The sequence below is a fragment of the Mixophyes fleayi genome, unplaced genomic scaffold, assembly GCF_038048845.1.
Source record: "Mixophyes fleayi isolate aMixFle1 unplaced genomic scaffold, aMixFle1.hap1 Scaffold_53, whole genome shotgun sequence".
In the NCBI taxonomy this organism is placed as follows: domain Eukaryota; kingdom Metazoa; phylum Chordata; class Amphibia; order Anura; family Limnodynastidae; genus Mixophyes; species Mixophyes fleayi.
The window spans coordinates 66,471-90,071 of record NW_027448223.1 but is presented as its reverse complement, the minus strand read 5'-3'; the positions used below and the strand labels follow the sequence as shown (position 1 = coordinate 90,071).

The 23,601-nt window shown below is 40.9% G+C and overlaps 1 long non-coding RNA gene across 1 annotated transcript; it reads left to right on the top strand.

Moving 5' to 3' along the window:
• The first annotated feature begins 1,316 nt into the window (after nucleotides 1–1,316).
• LOC142134591 (uncharacterized) lies at nucleotides 1,317–23,242 on the top strand. The gene is made up of 3 exons (XR_012687078.1): nucleotides 1,317–1,491; nucleotides 1,579–1,617; nucleotides 23,045–23,242. It is a non-coding gene; the product is annotated as an uncharacterized LOC142134591 (long non-coding RNA).
• The last annotated feature ends 359 nt before the right edge of the window (nucleotides 23,243–23,601 follow it).

The following is a 23,601-nucleotide window of genomic DNA, read 5'->3' as shown; positions in this document are numbered from 1 at the left end:
TACTGCCTCATGCATTAAACCAGCCTGTCTGAAACACTTTTGTATTGCAAAAAGTTTTTTGTTTGTTCTTTTGTCTTTATTGTGAAAAAAAATCCATGTCAAACTGTCTAAGGTATTGAGTTAATCTAGTACACAAGGATGAAAGAGAAGAGCCGATAAGAGCTAATACAGTTGTTTATGTCAATTTGTTTTCCAGCAATATTCATGGTCCGTTCATTGACAACAAAACGGCTATTACTTTTACAGATGACCATACACGTTAAAATCCCATCCCAAGATCTGACTGTATTTAATGGACTTTTTAAACTTGGGTGGGGGACTGGCTTAAGTACAAAAATATAAAAAAACAAAGCCTATTATAGCTGTATTGAAACTGATCAGTAATGAAACATAGCAAAAAGATAGGCAGCTCTATTTGATGATGTTTTTTACTCCAAAGCAGATATTAATGCAAGATCAGGGCCATCTTAACAACATTATGGGCCCCTGGGCAAAGCAGTGCACCGGGGCCCCTCCCTTGCACCCCCTTCTCCTCTTTTCTCTTATTCTGTGTCTTCTGCGTCTTTGAATCCTTATTTGATCCGTCAGGGCTCCTCTGTGCTGCGCTCCTCAATGAAAATGATGACATCATGCCCGACATTCATGGTGAGCGCAGCACGGAGGAGGGGAACAGGGAGTAAGCCAGATCGCCATCTGACCTGACCGCAAAAGTAAGTTTTTTTTTGCAGCATTATTTATTCTAATTAAGAGCCCTGCCTATAGGGCCCCCTTGTCTAGGGCCCACGGGCACCTTCCCTTCGTGCCCAGTGGAAAAGATGGCCCTGTGCAAGATATTGCAATATATTTTCTTGCCTTTATTGAGGATTGCAGATATCCCATAAATCAATGTTTTGGGCTAAACACAGGGCCATTTACCAAGACAATGCCATTCCAGCCATATTAAGGCCTTCAGAAAGACAAGTCAAAATGTTGCGCTCTACTCCTGTATAAGGCAAGAGCAGCTCTATACTAAAGAGGGATATCCCTTCCCTGAATCAATTGAAATAGTAGTGAAGTAAGCACCTAAAAACTCAGGGTCACCGTTGCTAGAAAAAGGGGAGTCAAATCTTTCAAATGAAATGACCATTTAGTAGTTATTACCTGGTTATCACCAGACAATAGTATCCATCACAATGTAAATAATTAACAGTCCAATGATGGAGAAGGAGGACATAGGTCTCCCCCATACTAGCTTCAAAAAAATCAGGAGGTCCGCAGAGGTTCTCTTGGGCGCCCTCCTCTGGGCACTTCGGGTTTAGCACTGTGGTTTGCGGGCACTAGATGACCAAGGTTCGGGACCTGCGATCACGTGGGTGGAGCTGGTCAGGCAGATTCCCGACACCCCCGTGGGCGGGGCTATCACCTGTCTATCATCTGCAGGCGGAGTAGTGGTAGCAGCGCAGCGCTGGGAGCCGGGCGTGTAGCCAGTTATTGTCCTGAGATCAGCTGAGTGTAAGTTGCTGGGCTGCACGGTGGTGAGTGCTGTGTATGGCTGTGACTGTTGTTGTGTATTCTAATGGGGTCTTTGTGTCTGTGCAGGGGAACCAGAAGAAGACATGGCTGTCCCAGCGGAGAGCGGTCAGTAAATGAATCCGGTCTAGGGGGGGTCTTTAGACCACCAGCAACTTGTGCAGCTCTAATCACGTGACTGAGTCGTATTTTGCTCAGGTTTAAATATCCCAGGAATCACGTGATCTGGGAGCTTTCTCCTGGTTTAAAGGGCGAAAGGTTACCCCCCTTTATATGATCCTAACTGCTTAGCTGGCAGTATAGTTCATATCCAAATGGTGGTTATCAGATCTTTGCCCATTCTTGTACAATGTGTTTGTAGAACTAAACAATAATATTGTATTTTTAGTATCAGAGTTGTTTATTTATTTTGGAAGCCTCCCAACTAGTCCTTTCGTTGGACCTAAACACCGCTTTCCTTGTGTCTGGACTATACTTGTAAAAAGCAATAATAAATGGGGCTAATGGTGTTTTATAATTATTGGTATAGTAAAGGCTGCTGTACAGTGTGCATTATTATTTTATTACAACTCAGGGTAACCATTCCTGTTACGAAATAGTGGTAACATGAGTAAGTTGTAAAGGAGGGGAAAGCTCAGGCAGATGTGATGCTCTTCCTGTCTGTTTTGCCTCCTAAGCATCTGGTCATAACTCCACCAGGTCAGAGGCGAAATGAGACTATTTTGTCAATTCTGCATTTTTAAAGTTTGTTAATGTGCGTATTGTCGCTAACCAATAACGATTGTCGAACCTCGATTTGTGTTTCCAAAGCACAAAGATTTATTCGCAATAAGTGGAAAAATATGCTCAAGCGAAGTAAAAGTAAATACAGCCGTTACTTATCGCAGGCGCTCTGGATCCAGTGCAGTCATTCAATCCTGAAGTCTGGGGACAAGATGTCTGCACTCTGGATCACAAGCTGCTGCTTATATACACAATCAAATACAGTAATACAATGAAGATGGTATGGCTTGCATCTATTGGTCCGGGTCTCAGGAATGTTCAAGGGGTCGTCAATCATTGGCTGGTTCATCCTAAGGAATCCAAAGGAGGGGGTCATCTCTGCAGGGGGTATGCTCTGCTCTTCCCGCCAGGGATTATTAATCTCACTTTGCACCTGTACCTACACCCATGCCAATGTATGTTATCAATGGATTTGCATGCCAAACCAACCATACATATATTATGCCTGAGGAAATGTTATCATGCAATACCATGTTTAACCCAGTGATTCCTAATAACTACACATCTGCTGAAACATTATGGGCAACACTTTTAGAACAGGCTTATATACATGATACGCTGTGTATTAACAGGAGAACCGTGTTCAACAAAAAAACTAAACGTCTCCAAATGTTAGCTAAATTGGTACATGCTTATGAAGATAGGATTTGGACATCTGAACACGCTGAGATGATACTTAAAAACAAAAAGGGCACTGATGCAAATTCTCATTGCCAGTGCTGCATTGAAAAGGTTAAAAGTGTTTCCATACTTGAAGCACAATTGGAAGACAAAGATATGGCCAATATAGATAGGGGAAGGCAGATTTGTATGCTCACTTCCCAAATATTAGAGAAAGAAAAATATTATACAGATGTTGATAAGGAATTGGCAGAACTGTATAAAAAAAATCAATGTATTCAGGGATAAGGTAGCATCTAATGAAGTTCTAATTGCTGAATTACAAAGTGATTTAATGAATAGAACACAGATGATAACCATATGCAAAACTTTATCAATGAGTTATCACCCTTCTCCACAACACATAATACATCCATGGCTAGAAAGCAGGTTTGTATAACAGATAAGAGAAGCAGTGAAACAGGGAGTATAGGACATAATATACATATGCCCATACTTACTCCTATGATAGATCAGCGAAATCAAATAGCCTCAGTGGCTGACCCTGTAGCATGCACATTAACTTATTCCCCAACACCCATGGGGAGTGTCTCTAATGGTCGTGCACAATTTTCGAATGATCAAGTTTTTGGCCTAGGCAGCGTTTGGGAAACTGTACATACCGCTCCTACACCCCAAACAAGTCACGGTAATGGCACAGGATTGCATGTTCCCCATCGAAATTATAGTATGGAGAAGACTCAATTTCTGTTGAAAATCCGTAAGGAAATTTCAAAATATGATCCCATTATAGACCCTTTTACCTCCTGCGATATTTTTGAGGGACATTGTGACAAATTTAGTGTCGCCCCAGAACATCGCATGGACTTGTTTAAATTGTGGTTACCCACTCACCTCAATCAGAGGTATGCAGCAACTGGAAAAACTGCTCCCAAAAATGGTCAATTTCACGATGAGGAAGAGAGACTTTCTGTCCTCATGAAATTGGCAACTGGCCATTGCGAAGTTACCCCAGAGATCCTATCTAACTTTAAACCAACCCTTCACGATGAGCCATTGTCTCTATGTGGTAGGTTTGAAGCAATGTATAGAAAAGTCACCAAAGATCAAGGAGCAGGTGTTCCACAAGGCATGATACGCATGTTTGTGGAAAAGTTTCCTTACGTTGACACAGCAATTCGCTAAAGAACCAACGCTTGCAGATGCAGCAATGGTTATAGAAGAGTATAGACAAGATTTGATGAAAAATAGGAAGTCACTGAAGATGAGGGAATATGTTGTGGTAAATGGCAGATCACAAGATAACCGTTACACAACATATGGCAATGTGCACAGACAGACACATATTACACCTACAGCTCCTCCACAGGAGAAATGGGTGAATGTGCAATGTTATGCATGCCTAAACTTTGGCCATGTAAGACGTAACTGTCCACAAGGTGTTCGCAAAGAGTATATAAGGGACTCTGAACACCTGGTCAATAACAATGGCTTTAAAAACAAGCCCCATGTTAGAGAATTAGATGAGCAAACACATACCCAGTCAAAACTGCAGCACCTGAATCAGATGCAAAAATGTGTGTCGCTTGTAAGTACACATACTGGCCAAACAACACAGTCTCATGTACAGTCACATAACTCAGTGACTCCACGGACACAGAACTCTTTAGAACAGGTAAACAATTGTGACGTACAGAAAGCACAAGTAGCATTTCGCACAGCAGATGTCCCTACTGGGAATCTGGTGCAATTAGATTGAAGGTTAGGGATCCCTAAGGATCTGGCACCAATATGCAATATCATATTGAATTCCTCAGGGAGACCCCACATAATGGCCAAAATAAAAAATGAATTACTGAAAATTCTGCTTGATACTGGGGCAGAAATTTCAATCACTAATGTAGAACATGACTTACTACCAGACAGCCCTCAGTGTGTGGTGACTGAATTTGATCACCAACAAGGGGGGGGTAAAAGCCCAAAGAATTGGGGAAGTCACTGTGGAAATCAACAATGATTTCACCTTAAAAATTCCTATGTGGTATTATTCAGGTTCTGATAACATAATAAGCACAGGAAGAGGCATTTTCTACTCTGAAAAGAGATCTCTCTTCTGCCCCAGTTTTGGCCACTCCACACCCATAGGGTGAGCTGGCAATTCAGGCTCACGCCGGCCCAGAGTTTATATCAACAGTCTTACTACAAGAAGTAGGATCTGAGACTAGACCACTAGGCTATTTCTCAAGACTTCTTTCTCCTGTGGAAAGAGGTTTTGATGAATGTGCAAAACAACTGGCTGCAATACATTATGCTGTCAAAGTGACAGAACATATTGTGGGCTTTAGACCCCTTACTATACAGACCCAACACTCTCCATTAACCCTTCTACTCTGGGATATGCTGCCTGGTGTCTCTCAACAGAGGTTTTGGAGATGGATAATGGATTTGAGTGGACACAATCTCCAAGTAAGTCACAAGGCCAAATATGTATTGTCCCAACTGCTAAACACAGCAGGGACGGAACACGACTGTTGACAAATGTCATATGATGAAACAATGACTTTGTTTAGACAAACACATCCGGATGACCGAGTCATCTTTGTTGATGGGTCTCGGTCTCACACGGATGGGAAATATGTGACAGGTTATGCAGTCTTGGATAAGACTACAGGGCTTTAGAGTCTTGTTAAATTACCTAGTCACCTGTCAGCACAAAGGGACTGAACAATGCTTAAAAATAGCAGAAACGGTACTGTGCGTCAGCCTGAGCTGAATGTACTTCAGCCTGAGCTGGCAGTGCTCTCACAAATAGACTCTATTTGTGAGAGCAGTGCCAGGGCTAATTAAACACCCTCCTCTCTCTTTAAGCCTCCTCGCCGTGCAGAAACTTCAACAACAATTTTATGACAAGTATGATAAAGTGATTCCATGTAGGGGTGTGCACCGGCCACTTTTCGGGTTTTGGGTTTTGGGTTCTGATTACCTTCAGGTTTTGGGTTCTGATTGGTTTTGCCAAAACACCCCACTCAAGGTTTTGGTTCTGATTTTGGGTTTTGGGTTCTGATTTTTTTTTAAAAAAGCATAAAAAGTGCTAAAATCCATATTTTTGTTTTTTTTTCACTCCTACACTATTATTAACCTCAATAACATTCATTTCCACTAATTTCCAGTCTATTCTGAACACCTCACACCTCACAATATTGTTTTTAGGCCAACAGGTTGCACCGAGGTAGCTGGATGTCTAAGCTAAGCGACACAAGTGGGCAGCACAAACACGTGGCCTATCTAGGAGTGGCACTGCAGTGGCAGACAGGATGGCAGTTTGAAAAACTAGGCCCCAAAGAGCACATAATGCCAAAAAAGAGGTGAAAGATGGAATTGTCCTTGGGCGCTCCCACCCACCCTTATGTTGGTGAAATAGGACATGCGCACTTTAACAAACCAATCATTTCAGCGACAGGGCCTACAAAACTGTGGCTGAAATGATTGGTTCGTTTGGACCCCCAAAAAACGAGCTGGCAAAGAAAAAAAGAGGTGCAAGATGGAATTGTCCTTGGGCCCTCCCACCCACCCTTATGTTGCGGAAAAAGGACATGCACACTTTAACAAACCAATCATTTCAGCAACAGGGCCTACCAAACCACTGTGGCTGAAATGATTGGTTTGTTTGGGCACAAAAAAAGCAATTTATCTCTCCCTGTACAAAGTAAACTGGCTCTACTGAGGCAAGATGTCATCCTCATCCTCATCCTCTGATTCTTCGCCCCCTTCAGTGTGTACTTCCTCATCCTCACACATTATCAATTCGTCCCCGCTGGACTCCACAATCACAGGTCCCTCTGTAGTCTTTGGAGGCCATTGCTGATCTTGATTGAAGAATTGATAATTCATTTTTATGAACATCATCTTCTCAACATTTTGCGGAAGCGACCTCCTTCGCCGCTCACTGACCAGGTTCCCCGCTGCACTAAAAACTCTTTCGGAGTACACACTGGAAGGGGGACAACTCAGGTAAAATAGAGCCAGTTTGTACAGGGGCTTCCAATCTCCCTTTTTTTCCTGCCAGTAAAAGTAAGGACTGTCTGACATGTCCACTTTGATGGTGTCAGCAAAGTAATCCTCCACCATTTTTTCAATGGTTAGAAAGAAAAAAATGAACCAATCCGCTCCAAGGTCTGGACAAACCTCAATTAAATATGTTTAATTATAATACATGCTTTGAGGGGGTGCTCTCATAACTAGAAATATCTAGAGAATAACAGATACAGGTGATAATAAATATCAACTGAACAAAGTAGTGTGTGAGGCACTCCTGTCCGAAAGAAATATGTCAGTATAAAATCAACTTTATTGATATGTACTTAAAAAATTTGACATAAACAAATAGCTAAATCCCACCTGGATCGGTGAATTAAAATATACAAGTGAATAGAATTGAAAATATGTGTAAAGAGAATTAAAAGATGACCCAAAAAAAGGGGGTGGCCGATCAATGTTTTCAAATGAAAGACTGGTGTTGTACTATAGTTGGTATTAATAGTTTAGATCTGGTCCTCTAATTATATATTTCTATTTTGACAATTCATAAGACCATCAAGACCTGATGTAAAGTGTCTCTCCAGAAAAAGCCTAGGCAATTATCTCTATGACTAACATAAGATGGTATGAATTCCACATAAATTGAGATCCGAGCGTGTCTTTATGTGTACCCCCTCCCTCCCTATCCAATGTTTGGCCTATCACTGAGAGCCCTGGTGTCACATGTGACATGCACCATGTGACAAGTGCCATCCCATGTGTGAAGTGCGGCGCAGATGGAACAAAGTAAGTGTTGGTGGGGGCGGGGGTGTTAATATTATATATGTGTTATGTTAATACAGATTGAGTGAGTGTGTTATGTTAATGTAGAGTGAGAGAATGTGGTGTTATGTTACTATAGAATGAGTGAATGTGTGTGTTATGTTAATGCAGAGTGTGTGTGTGGGCACAGTATGTTAATGTAGAGTGCGTGTGTGCGGTCACAGTATGTTAATGTAGAGTTTGTGTGTGGGCACAGTATGTTAATGAAGAGTGTGTGTGTGGGCACAGTATATTAACATGTGAGGGAAGGGGGATCTTAATATAGTGTGGGAGGTAGGCTATTTAATGGTGGAGTACAGGTGGGGGCTAATTATTTGTTGGGTGCTATTTTATTTGTGGGGTGATGATGGGGCAATTTAATTTAATAATGGGGCATATTAATTTAAGATGAGGTGACGGGACCTTTAATTTAATGTTGGGTTGGTTTGGGACTATTAATTGAATAGGGGGCTGATTATATGGAGGGGTGCTATTTATTAAATGTGAATATGGATTATTTAATGCCGTGGATGGTTTGGGGAAATGGTTATACTAAACGTAAAATATATTTCGTTTATTGCTGAGGCTGTTTGGAGGGAGGGAAATAGAATTATATATTAAATGGGATTACTATTTAATTTTAGGGCTGGTTGGACGGAAATAAGACTATTTATTAAATGTGTTTGCTATTATTTTAATGTCAGGGGCTGGTTGAGGGGAAATAGATCTATTTAGCAAATTTGAATATTATTTTAATGTGGCAGATGGAGGGAGGCCTAATTACAAAATGTGGGTGTTACTGATTTAACACCGGGGCTGTTTGGAGTTTTCTAAATCTCATGCACCCAGTTTTTTACAAAAAGGCATCCAATATTCCAGGATCAAGACAAGTAGCAACTGAGCTAAAGACACCAGCAGCCACAAGTGGTGAAAGTGAAAAGAACAGGTAGAAGAGAACAGGATAGTCTGCCAACTGTCCTGAATGTGGAGGGATAGTCCCGAATTTGAGTGAATATCTCCAGGGCCAGTGCTAGGGCCCTTGGCGCCCTAGGTACACTTTCACATCTGCGCCCCCCCAGGCACACTTTCACATCCGCGCCCCCCTCCAGGCACACTATCACAATCCGAGCCACTCCCCAGGCACACTTTCACAATCCGCGCCCCCCCCAGGCACACTTTCACAATCCGCGCCCCCCCAGGCACAATTTCACAATCCGTGCCCGCCCCCTAGGCACACTTCACAATCCGCGCCCCCCTCCCAGGCACACTTTCACAATCCGCGCCCCCCCCACAGGCACACTTTCACAATCCGTGCCCCCCCCTCTCCACGTCTTTCCTTACCTTAACTTGCCGCCATAAAGCTGCTCCTCTCTGCTCCATCTCCTCCCCTCCACTCACTGACACTGTCAAGCCGTGATGATGATGTCACGCTCAACAGTCAGTGAGTGGAGGGTAGGAGACGGAGCAGAGAGGCGGCGGTGGTGATCCATAGCCCCTTCCCCCTCCCCGTGGATTTATCGGAAGCTGTGCGGCGGCCATGGAAGGTATGGTCAGCTGTCGCCGAACAGTTTTAAATTAATTTTTATTCTGTGGCGCCCTCCAGAGCCCGGCGCCCTAGGCAACTGCCTAACTTTGCCTAATGGGAGCGCCGGACCTGAATATCTCGCTTAGTCAGTATTTGGACAGTTGGGAGGTATGTCCTGCTTCACACTGTACTGCTTGTGACAGCAGAGCTGCGTGCACCTAACAGTAGTGCTCACGGTATTGCCTGTGTATTGTATAAAATTGTAAATTCTAAAATGAATTTGTCTAAATACCTAAGACACTGGTTTTGGAGTTTTTTTTACCAGAAGACCACTGAGAAATTTTTCCACCCACGTTAGCGGCGCTTTGCATCGTCTCTACTACATATCTATTACGGATCAGTAAGGATCATATGTTGCCTAACATTATGGATTGTCAGGCCTATTCGTTCTGAGAAATTCTAAGTGAAAATTATTTACAAGACTTTGTTGATTATCTCAAAATATCTTAGTTGGTTTGAATCAGAATCTAGTGCTGCTGTACTAGGTTTGCATACTTGTTCACATCACTGTTGAGTAAAGTTAATCTCCTACTGGTCCGGACCAAATTATTTATTCAAAAGTGTTTATATGCAATTGCTCTTAATAAAATAATAAATTACTGTTTAACATACCTAGCCATGCAATGATATATGTTCATTACACTGTTTGCGACATAGAAATATTACCTTGTTGTTGTATTTACTTTCCTAGAGGATTGGGACCCACCTGTAACAAAACCCCTTGGTTTCCCATTAAGGCAGCACCTTACCCATTTTTACAATACATAGGGTAGCACGGATCCCTTATTCCCTGTTTGTCAGGTATGTGGTTAAAAAAACAAAAAAGTGTTGTAGGGATAAGGAACATATAAAATAAAATGCAATTTAAAGTTAGATTTGTTTTTTGTTGCATTATTTATTTAAGATTTACCATTTATAATAATAAAGTGTCACTGGATTAAGCAACATTAAAATAGCCTCTTTTTATATTGTACCAAAAAAAACACCCTTTAAGAATGGACCGCTACTTATGGTCCAGTGTTGTGTGCTTGCCAGCTGGGCTAAAGCCTGCCAGCCAGCCAGCCGCTGCTTGGCACTACTCTACCTGGAGGCGCGAAGTCTAACGGGACATGTTGTCTTCACCGGGAACCCTAGCAAGAAGGTATGGGCTTTGAAGCCACTGCCCAACAGGTCGTAGGCCCTCAGAGAGAGCGGTTAGACAAGACCTGTATGGAGAACACAGGAGTAGAAGAAACTCTGCAAAAAGAAAACCACAGAGGGGTGAACAGGCTTGAGAAGGAGATAGCTGTGTCTGAGTGGTGCTGAACTGCAACTGAGAAACCTTAACAGGAGGAAGTGATGTCTGTTGATGTTTAACACTGAACAGCAAGCAGGAAATCATTGGAGCAGCTAGCTGAAGCAGAAGGAGCAAAGGGAGCCACGTCTGTGCACTGTCAGGGCTTGACACGCAAAGAACAGGCACCTGAGTGCAGGTGCAAGTGTCTTAAATACCCTGCTAATGAGAAAGGCACCGATAGTAAAGAAGAGGAGGATTTAAAAAAAGATAGGGTCTGCACATGCTCAGACCCAAATCCAAGATGGACCCCCAATGAACGGAAGCGGTGCTCAGCGCTGAGAGGGGCCCTTGCCTGTAGCAGGTAAGTGTGCGAGGACCCAAATATGGGCCCGACGTATGATAATATGGCAATTTGGCAACAGGACTGTTCAGTATGGCTCTCAATTAGGAAAGTAAAATTACACTTAGTTCCTGGTCCATGCAGCATAAGAGGTGTCCCACCATGATTTCTGCCCAGTTTTTTGTATAATACTAGCCCTGCTTTTGTCAATTAACAAGAGTCCAAGTAGGTTTAGGGCCTTCTGCTCACTGCTCGGATAACATTAATGACATACTTGCCAACTTTCTCACGTCGGCGTCCGGGAGTTGTCTGGGAAAGGTGGGCGTTTCAGGGGCAGGGCTATGCAAAGCACGCCATCTTGGCCCTGTGACATAATGACGCAAACGCATCATTTTACAGTGGGGACGGGGCCTAATATCGCTATTCCATGAGAATCACGGCATTTTGGATCTAATTCTTCCTACTCCACTAGAAAATAGGCAGATGTGGGAGGCTGCCATACTCTCCTGGGGTTCTGGGAGACCTACCCGGAAATCAGGAGTCTCCAGGACATTACGGAGGAGTTGGCAGGTATGATTAATGACCATACTGAGTAAACATGTTGGACATTTTATAGTATATTTAAAGTAACCAGGAATATAATGATAACTGAGTGCTAGTTAGTTTACCACCCTGAACTTTAGTGAAGGTCTGAGGAGAAAAGTTTATTTAGGCACTGACAGTTAGCCTTTCAGGGCCTCTCTAACAGCCTACCACTTTACTAAGCCAAGGAAGAAGAAGGAATGCTGTGAATATCTGGGAAGGGGGATGAAGGTGTTCAGCTAACTGCTGTCAGCATTCAGAGCTGGCTGCCCATCTCTTGGCACTAGAAATCGTTCTGCAATGAGGCAACAATATAATCTGGCAAGTGTGCTCTCCAAAAGTGTCCCCTCAGAAGGTAGGCAAGACCTTCAAAATAAATCATTATTTGGAAAAAAGTTCCTCTATAAAATGAAACATTTGGACTATAATTTAATATCTACACAGTGAATTTGTTTTTACCAATTCACTTTCAGTAAGTTTAACTTAATACCATGTGTCTTATTAAAACATTGTTAATGTAGATCATATCAGAATGAAATTACCAAAAAGATAAAAATAGAAAGTGTTATAAATCAATAATTTTATTATTCAGACAATTCAATTCTTCTAAAGTTCATTTTTCATTTTATAATTTCTGGGAATAATTACTATATAAATATTATATAAACCTGTAACATTGATTTTACGTTCCCAGACAGACTGACTCTTACAGCACTGAAATCACAGGAGTTGCTGTGATATATATGTATGTATATATATATATATATATATATATATATATATATATATATATATATATTAGTCAGCCATTCAAAGGATTTTGTAGTACATCATCCTATAGTTTAGCATCTTGAGTTGAATGCTCCTGAGCCATTTAGGTTTTGACCCAAAAAGTCTTGTACTGAGCTCCCTTTCATATTAGGGAAACTAATGTGAATTTGGATAACCATTCTAGCCAACATTTTTATTGTCCACTCCGGGAAATCCTCCTGGAGAGCAGATATGAAGCACAGTTGTAGTTATGCTACAAAAGGGATGTAGGTGGGCACAGGAAGGTATATGAGTATGGTTGGGCTTGAGCTGTCAGGGCGTAAGGCAAGAATGAGAATGAGACTGCGGTGGGCATGAAGTTGTTAATGGGCATGAGACTGTGGTTGGCATGAGAATCCTGTAGGCATTAGGCTGTAATGTTGTGTACAAGGCTGGAATAGTGGGAACGTGGCTATGGTGGGCTACACGTGTTATGTAGGGCATTATGTTACATATAGGAGAATGTCTATATATAGTGAGTATTAGGCAGTTATGCTGAGCATGGCATTGTATGTAGTGGGCTAGAGGCAATCTTCACTTATTGCCATACAGTACATTACAAATATGTTCTTGTTTGTTATTGTTGATTTTTTTTTAATTAAGGGGATGTAGTTGAAAGATATTGTTTTGTGTGGAGAAAGTGGCAATTGTATCCCCAAAACATTTTATTGAATCTGAAGTTCAAATATACAGGAATTTAGCTTTAAATATATAAAGAGTTAGGGAGAAAGGTTTAATGATAATGCCTCAATTATACAAGATTATACAAGATTAATGAGTACCTATGACCTATTGAAGATTCAGAATGGGAAAGTGTAAATGATATAATCTATGAAAAAACAAGTTTTATGTTAGCTAATATGGAGATCGTATGAATTAAGAAATTATCCCCAATAACCTGAGTTAGGTGAAATATTAATGGGGAAAAGGGAAAGACTTGCCTAGTGTCATTATAAATATTAATTATTAATTAATAGTTAATTTAATGAATAACCAGTTTATCTAATCAGATGCCTAGGTGCACAATCATCCTGAAATGATTTTTCCAATGTAGGTAAGTATGAATAACGGAGGATCAGTTTAATATAGAATATAAAGAAATAGGGTGGGAGTATATTATGGTGCTCATGTAACTAACAAAAGCTTGCAGTGAAAACAAGTACCAGTGCAGAATAATTCATTTAGTAACTGATCTTATAGAAAGAACAGAATGTTTAGTAACAGAAAAGGTGAGGTAATAGAACTACTTAATCTGTTAATTGGTAGTTCCGTGAGAATGGTAAACACTGGTGCACAATAACAGTAATTCCATAGCATGTGATTTAGGCACATATTATACACCCATGTATTACTTAATAAAACATGGAAATGATTATAGGCTGTGTAATCAAGCAGTGCCGGGAGATAGCGTAGAAGTCCTGTAGAGGGATCCATAGAACTCAAAGACCATCACAATGTTTTTTCAAGTTCCTGCAGTTCTATTACCAGGGGTTCACCGATCCAACCGGCTGTGTTGTGGGGAAATACACTTGCTCGGAGTTACCACAGTTTAAAGAGATGAAATTTCACCTCTAGGTTTATAATGACTTTGAATCATTGCTAGTTTAGAGTCTGAATAGAAGGATACCTTCATGAACATTGGAGGTACTACTGGGTTATTTTTAACAACGGAAATAATTTTCTCTTTAACTGTGTAAAAGTGAATTATTAGCAGTATATCTCTTGGGTTTTGGCTCCTAGAATGTTTTGATTTTGGCAACTAGTGGGCACTAACCATTAAAAGTTCACATCAGCAGCAGCAAGGAGTAATGCCAACGGGGAGGGTGCTCATGTAAATAAGGAGTTTGTTGCCAGTTGACTATATTATCAGATGCCTCTTATGAACAGACTATCTCTCCTGGAGCAGTCTTCTAAGTCTGATGTTTCTGGGAATAAATCCAGAACATTTACTATCCCTGGAAGTGATTGCATTTAGCAGGTGATCGCCATGGTATCAATGGCTATTTTTATTTGGATTAAGTTAACGGTAGGTGAACCCAGGTGGTCGCCTAGAGCGCCAAAGTTTAGGGGGCACCTGAAAGACTGACATAAAATCACTCTTGCATTGTTTTTCAGCCACCTCGCCTCCACACTGAATGCTGGCCTCAGACATGGAGGAGCAGCTTCCAGCAGTTTATCTCCATGTCACTGATACACAGGAAGTGAGTGGCGCTGGTCTATGAAGTTACAGGCCAATGCTACATTCCCAGTCCAGCATAGGAGCAGAATCTGCCCCTCCCCTACTCCACACAAGATTAGTAGCTGGGTGGGGTGGTGGGTCAGACAGGAGGGGAACCGAGGAGGAGAAAGGGTGCCTGGGACGCTTCTACCAGCACTGCATCAGGCTCAGTCCACAATACTATCTGTATTGAGAACACTAACCCAACTATGGCTATATATGCACACATATGTGTGGCCATATTCTAGTGCATTCTTGAAAAAAGCTAAAAGGGACAACAGATCTCTATGAAGGAATAAAGGGATAATACAAATGGGCCTTTTAGCCTACTGGCTCTTGAACACTGTCTATACCACATAATGATTGGTCAAAATATTTATTATAAGTGTGGGCGCATTCCTAAAGATAGTGTTTATATAAAAGAATTTCTGCAAGTGACAGAAATAAAAAATGGATATGTTTTTCAAGTTATAAACCTACCTACACTTCAAATCTCCACACCAAGCTGAACTCACATATGAATGCCCTTGAACCACATCTCCAAGCAAAAGCTGAAGACATGGGGCCTGATTCATTAAGGATCTTAACTTGAGAAACTTCTTATTTCAGTCTCCTGGACAAAACCATGTTACAATGCAAGGGGTGCAAATTAGTATTCTGTTTTGCACATAAGTTAAATGCTGACTGTTTTTTCATGTAGCACACAAATATCAACTTTAAATTTCAGTGTACAAATAAACTCAGGGGCAAACGCAGGATTTTTAAGGGGGGGTTTCCAAATAGTTGAATTCGGAACAAAGCAAAATAAAGCACGAAAAAATCATTCCTACCACACACTAAAATACTGTACATTAAAACAATCTAAACCCTTCATTAAAATGAGTATTGAAACTCCATATTAAAACTAGCAATGGTACCGCACATCAAAATAGCATTGATAACACACATTAAAACTAGCAATGATATTCCACATTAAAACTAACAATGATACCGCACATCAAAATAGCATTGATAACACACATTAAAACTAGCAATGATACTCCACATTAAAACGAACATTGATACCGCACATCAAAATAGCATTGATAACACACATTAAAACTAGCAATGATACTCCACATTAAAACTAACAATGATACCGCACATCAAAATAGCATTGATAACACACATTAAAACTAGCAATGATACTCCACATTAAAACGAACATTGATACCGCACATCAAAATAGCATTGATAACACACATTAAAACTAGCAATGATACTCCACATTAAAACTAACAATGATACCGCACATCAAAATAGCATTGATAACACACATTAAAACTAGCAATGATACTCCACATTAAAACTAACAATGATACCGCACATCAAAATAGCATTGATAACACACATTAAAACTAACATTGCTAATGTATATGAAAAAAAACGAACAACAAAAACAAACAAAAAACATTTATAACATGACACAAGTTTGGACTATATATATATATATATATATATATATATATATATATATATATATATATATATATACCCACATACACATATATACATATATATATATATATATATACACATATATACATATTTACATATATATACATATATATATATATATATATATATGTGTAAATATGTATATATGTGTAAATATATATATATTTATATATATGTATCTATCTATATATATATATATATATATATATATATATATATATATATATATATATATTTATATAGATTTGTTATTGGGTTACAGGGTGAAATCAAATACTGGCCACGATCAATCTGATGTAGTTTTTTTTATTAATAGACCAAAGACTCCATTTCTGGGGAGCCTGCAGGGTATGCAGAGCTGTGTGATTATATATAAATATTGTATTATAGGATTAAAAAAGTAGAGGAATCCTCTACTTTTTTAATCCTATAATACAATATTTATATACAATAACACAGCTCTGCATACCCTGCAGGCTCCCCAGAAATGGAGTCTTTGGTCTTTTAATAAAACAGTACATCAGATTAATTGGGGCCAGTATCTGAAGCTCTTTTATTATTTAATAATTGAAATAGCGCTTGAAACATCAAGCCCTACCGTGCCCCAGCAGGGAAGCCAGCCAGTGATGCCGGGTATTCAAGGGAGGAGCTGCTGTACTCGCGCATGCGCAGCAGCTCCTTCTCGCCGAACGGGGGTTATACAGCAGCCGCGGCGCAGTGACAGAAGCGTTGCGGCGGTGCTGTAATAGAAAAAATCTTTGGCATGTTTTAAAACATGCTTTTGCCCGACCGATCCGCGGAGGGGGGGGGGGGTTTCTGGAGACTCAGAACCCCCCCCTGCGTGCGCCCCTGAAGCTATCAAGTGTTTGTGTGCTACATGAAAAAACAGTCAGTATTTAACAATGCTAATTTGCACCCCTTGCATTGTAACATGGTTTTGTCCAGGAGACTGAAATAAGAAGTTTCTCAAGTTAAGATCCTTAATGAATCAGGCCCATGGTCAATTCAAAATACAGGCTCCAGTTGTGCACATGTGCAGTGTGACACGTTTTACATAAGTCACATTTTTACATTGTGCAAGTGGACTTACGTGCAACTATAAATTAAGTATTTCTTATAATGCAAAGCACTAACCTAAAGAGCAGCCATGTAAATGGTAACTTTCATAAGTGTCAGCCCTTGGTTTGCATGATGAAAAACCTAACAAAACTTTATTTGCTGCTTAATAGAAAAGAAAGGTACCAAAAAAAAAAGTATATGACATATAAATCAACCCAGTCACACTCTAAATTCTTTAGGATGCTTAGAATGGTGCAGGAACAGGTGAGTGTCCATCAAATGGAGATGCATTTATAACAGTTGCTTTTGGAGGGGATTCAATTCAGGAGAAATATCATTGATAGAAAACATCATCACTTTTCCCACACCTGTGTATTCAAAGCCTTAGTTGTAGATTTACTAAAAATCGTGTTTTCTGGCGGTTTTAAACCGCCACATAACGCTGGCAGCTTAGTGCTCCAAATCGGCGCATTTATTATAGGACGGTTTGAGGCTGCGATGTATAATGCCTGGCGAAGTGTGGCGGATTGAAAACCACATGCAGTTTGAGCAATCTCACCTCTCACAACCACCACTTTTTTTCCTGGCTGTGTTCCTGGCGGTTTGTCAAATAACAGCTTAGTAAATATGGATGTTTGTATTTTGATCATTTTAAAACTGAGGATGGCGATTTGTAAAGTGGTGGCTTGCAAAACTTTGGTTTTCAGCATTTTAATTCCATCCACCAGTTTTCTGTGTATTTTTCCGGCGGTTTCATCAATTCGCCCTTTAGTATATCTAGCCCTTCGTCTTGTTGTAGGGATGCCCACTACTATTGGGTTCAAACTCCTCCTTTGTAACAGAGACACTACATAACTAAGTAGACCTGTGTAACCAAGTGCTAATGGTGTAATATCATCCTCATGCTTGGTGATATCAGCTGCCCTTCCCCTCATGACAGAGGACCATGCCACACTCACTCGTTTCATCAGTTGGTGTCAGAAGAACACTAATGCACTCTCAGAAATAATGTGGGTTTTTTTCTAGCTGTGCTAGAAGAAAATAATTTGGTCAATGACACCAGCAACAAGTCTAGGAATACCTTTTCTTAAAAACAAAACAAAACAAATATGGATCCTTATATTGAACAAATGCATTTTTGGTGCTAGGAAAAGTGTTTGATAAAGATATGAAATCACACAGTCTTTAACACAGTATCACGAATCTCAACGGCTTAGTTCCATTCTGATCCTTGTATACATGGGTTTCCCGTGGTTACTCCTGTCTGTTGTACAGCCTGGTGTTCCTCTATCCTCGGACGCCATCTTGCCAAGTATTCTGCACATGCACAACCCCGGGAACCTTTAATAACCTATGTTCCATGGTGATAGGAGGATCACCAGCCAGTTCCCTTTATAAGGGTCCTCCTCCTTTCTATGGGTGTCAGATCATCAGATCTCCCTACCTGATAGACAGCATCTCTTCAGACTCCTGTCCATGCTAATACTTCATCATCATCATCATCATCACCATTTATATATATAGCGCCACTGATTCCGCAGCTCTGTACAGAGAACTCACTCACATCAGTCTCTGCCCCATTGGAGCTTACAGTCTAAGTTCCCTAACATACACACACACAGACAGAGAGGGAGAGAGAGACTAGGGTCAATTTTTTGATGGCAGCCAATTAACCTACTAGTATGTTTTTGGAGTGTGGGAGGAAACTGGAGTACCTGGAGGAAACCCGCGCAAACACAGGGAGAATACTTATCTTTTTTCCTGTCTTCGCGAGTTTGGCCGTTCGTTCATCGGCTGCAGCTTCACTCATCATCGGTCCTGTTCCAGATTTATAACACCTGTGTGGATCTCAGTGTTTTTACTCTGGCCGTTCGTTCATCGGCTGCAGAGTATCGCTCATCATCGGTCTTGTTCCAGAGTTATAGCACCTGTGTGGATCTCAGTGCAGTGCATCGCTTCACAGCTATACCTGTTCAGCTTGTTCCGCTCTTAAGCCCAGTGTCTATACTGCATCGCTCAGCATCTGTCCTGTTCCTGAATTTCTACACTAGTGTATACATCGGTTTTTCTAAGTCCGACAGCTCATCGCTTCACAGTACTACCCGCTCAGCCTATACTATTATCGAGATTCGTGGCTATACTGCTGATCATCGCACAGCATCCGTCCTGTTCTGGAACTCCATACACCTGAGGCTACATTTCATTCTGCCTTACAGTTTCTTCGTGGTTCTCTGCATTATCTGCTCTGAGCCCCCTAGAGAACCGCAATCTGCGGTTGAGAGCAGCTAAGACCATATTCCCTTTCAGGAATCCCTGGTGAATACCTCTGCTCTGTTAGACTACGCACTACTCTGGGGGTAGCTGTCACTCAAACAGAGATCAAGACCATTCCAACTATCTAGCTTTCGACAGTCTATTACGATGAGCCATCTTCTCAGGTCGTTTCTTCACAGAACTCTTCCTTAGGTCTTTTTGACCAGTTAAATCAGAGCTTCTGTAGTTGGTGGGTGCTACATCGTTGCTATGTCTGTAGTAAATTATTCAAATATTCACCCACTTGTTGACTTTGGAGTGCGCTGGCTGTGCGCTCACTGTGCGCTTTTGAGAGTGCTGGTGCTCAGACTCTGTTTGTCAGATGCTTAGAATGTCTATGATGACTTTTACTTTACTGCTTGGCTTGACCCCAGAATCTGCTGCTAGAAAGTCCACAATTTTGTCCTTGACGACTTCTCCTTTTCTGGTTTCTACTTTCTCTTTTGTAAATGAGGTGCGTTTCTTCCTAAATGAATTAAGCAACAGAAATGATTTTAGGTAATATATCTTCTTACAATGAGAAGCATGAATCCATGTAGATTTCTCCTTGATTTTAACACCTGGCTGCAAATTTTGACAAGGTCTGTCCACAAGTTGAGTTTGTGTGCCTATCGCAGATGCTTCAATCTTCTTTATCTGGTTGCTGAATTAAATCAAATAGCTCACTGTTAGATCATTTGTTACACTTTTTAATATGTGGGAGCAAAAACAACATTAGGCTGCCTCTCAAATAAAAACTCATATGTGCAAATGTTCAAAATTTGTTTTCAATTGTCCCATTATACCTTTCTACCTTTCCAGTCAACTGGGGATGATTGTGGCATATGTATTTGCTGGGTAAATCCTATTTGTTCACACATTTTCTTAAACACACATCCTGTGAAAATCTAACATATAGAATTTCATACGTGCATGACAAATTCATGTACAAGGGAAGGACTCTCTGTTTGTGGAAGATGTGAAGGTATTGTTTTTACTTGTCTACCTGCATTGCTCTTCAAGCAGATAATGCAAAAAGCACAGTATTTGGCTGATACTGGTGTAAATCCAAGTGCATACCAGTGTGTCTGAATCAGATCAATCATGGCTATCTTACCTGGGCAAATCCATGTGACATTTGTGCCAATGCGGGCAAGAGTGATTTGGGGCGACCAGTTTACCTTATTTTTTGCGCCACGTGAAATCTTACATCATAATCTTGGTCTTTTCCTGTGACTCACAAACTTTTTGCATATCATTTAATGTTTGTTCATCAGATAAGCAAACAACATTTTGTATGGTACATTTTTGTTCTGTCCTAAATTGCATCTGTGCCTCTGATTTGGCCGCTATGTCTGCTCTGTGGTTACCTTTGGTAACTTCATGATGTCATATGTGCTTGACATTTAATAACAATTTGTGATGGCTACTGTATTGCTACTAATAACTCTTTTACTGCTTCAACATGAGCAATCAAAATATCCTAGATCAGTGGTTCCCAAACTTTTGCAGTTCGCGGCACCCTTAGAGTCTCCAAATCTTTTCAAGGCACCCCTCCAAAATAATTACTGAGCAGTCCTGTTTTAGAAGTAGTTGGGTCCAAAAATTGTAATAAGTATTTAGGTCAGGACAGAAATACTTATTTAGTTGTATGCAAAAATGCCCCCTCTGCATCCAGACACTCTGCCCTCAGGCACTCTGCCCCCTCTGCATCCAGACACACTGCCCTCTCTCACACTGCCCCCTCTGCCCTCTGTCACGCTGTCCCCCCTCCTCTGCCCTCTCACGCTGTGTCCCCCTCCACTGCCCCTCTCACGCTGTGTCCCCCTCCACTGCCCCTCTCACGCTGTCTCCCCCTCCACTGCCCCTCTCACGCTGTCACTCTCACTCTGCCCCTTCTGTCACACTCACTCTGCCCCTTCTGTCACTCTCACTCTGCCCCTGCTGTCACTCTCACTCTGCCCCTGCTGTCACTCTCACTCTGCCCCGCTGTCACTCTCAGTCTGCCCCTGCTGTCACTCTCACTCTGCCCCTGCTGTCACTCTCACTCTGCCCCGCTGTCACTCTCACTCTGCCCCGCTGTCACTCTCACTCTGCCCCTGCTGTCACTCTCACTCTGCCCCTGCTGTCACTCTCACTCTGCCCCTGCTGTCACTCTCACTCTGCCCCGCTGTCACTCTCACTCTGCCCCGCTGTCGCCCTCCGCTGCCACGATCCCTGTCACTCCTCTGCCACGGGCAGGAGGCTGCTGGGTCCCGGCGCCCGGCGGATTGGTAAGTTTATGTGTTCTTTTTTTTTTTTTCTATGTCTGGCCCGCGGCACCCCAGTGACAGCGCCGCGGCACCCCTGGGAGCCGCGGCGCACACTGTGAGAACCGCCGTCCTAGATCAAGACAAACGCAAAACACTTTTTTGCTAGCGGGCATGATTTTGTTTATGCTTTAAGTGTACAGTTTGAACATCATCCACTACAAAATAACCTGACTATATTACACACCTGTTTCTGTTTTCTTATGACAGCTGGCATCCACATAATAATTTAATTCAGGGTTTTAAAGTGGCATTTTACTTAAATCAAGCAAAATTTCAGTTCTAATAACACTATCTCCCCACTCCTCGCTCTGAAACTGATCAGTTTCATTTATGGGTAATAAAGAAGTGAGATTGAAAACATTCAAAACATGCAATGTATTAGTTTTATGTTTTTGGGGTACATGCACTTTTAAGGGACACCCCAATACCATGTCTGCATGATTTGTCAACCATGAGTACTGGGGCTGCAATCGCTTTAAAAATAATAGAAAACGCTTTGCAAATGGGTCTAGCTGAGCATTTTAGTGTGCTATTGGTCATGGATCATTTCCATGTTTCTTGTGTCTAGGACTTGTGTCTCTGCAGTGTAAACAAGTGGTTTAGAGGCTGTGACTTTTATTTGGGGTTGCTATTTGGAAAAAAATTGTATCCACTGTCTCCAATGCAATGAGGTATCTGTGGCCTGGTGAGACACAGTGTCATATATTTTATGTATTAGTATGGGGCAGTTCTTAAGTTTCTAAAATAAAAATTTCAAACTCGAGTGAGAAAACAAATTCATCACACTGAATCAGGATTTAACCACCTTTGGAAGAAAAAGAAGCAATATTATCAATTAGATTTTGTCTAAAATAGAATAGATACAGAGGGCTAGATTTAGTAAGCTGCGGGTTTGAAAAAGTGGGGATGTTGCCTATAGCAACCAATCAGATTTCAGCTGTCATTTTGTAGAAAGTACTAAATAAATGAAAGCTAGAATCTGATTGGTTGCTATAGGCAACATCCCCACTTTTTCAAACCCGCAGCTTAGTAAATCTAGCCCATAGTATCTATAGTATAGATGAATCCTTGACAAAGTCTGGCCCAAGTATACTGCACTATAACAAAGACTCTTTCATAGATTGTGGGAGACACTGATACTTATAGGTGATTCATGCAGACAACAGTTGTGTAGTTAAAACTTCCTCAAACTTTTTGTAAAGCTTCCTCTGCGCAATTTCCTTGACACTAAAAGGCACGTTCAGATGTCTTGAAAGTTGGTGTTTGTGGATTTTCTATACTTTATTTCTAACAAATGTTTTCTTTTCCTTTTTAATTATAGGGAAAGCTTCACGATTACTGGGAGCCAGTGTGTGATGATTCATTTCAGGACAGTTCACCAGACACTGTCAGCAATTCACCACAGGAACATTTTTGTGAATGACGTAAACATTTCGATTAGTATAACAGACATTCGACATCCCAAAAATTAAATGGACAGCCCTATCTTTTCTATAATATTAAAAATGCTGTTACGAAACCTTTCATTCTAATTTTGCTTTCTTACAATTCAAATGTCATTTTTTTTATATTACTTATAATGATATCAAGTATGTGATTACAGAGAAGACTTTGCATTAAGAAATTAACAAAACATGTTTTAGATTAATAGAAAAATAACCGATTGAAAGTCCCTGATGGTATAATAGAACCGCTACTTGAACCATGCTGGTAAAAAACAAATATTTTTAGTGATTTATGGTTATCCTTATTAGGATGGTTAATTTGCACTACAAACACACTGTGTGCATCATTTTACATTTTTAGCTTTATAGACATAGGGCTAGATTTACTAAGCTGCGGGTTTGAAAAAGTGGAGATGTTGCCTATAGCAACCAA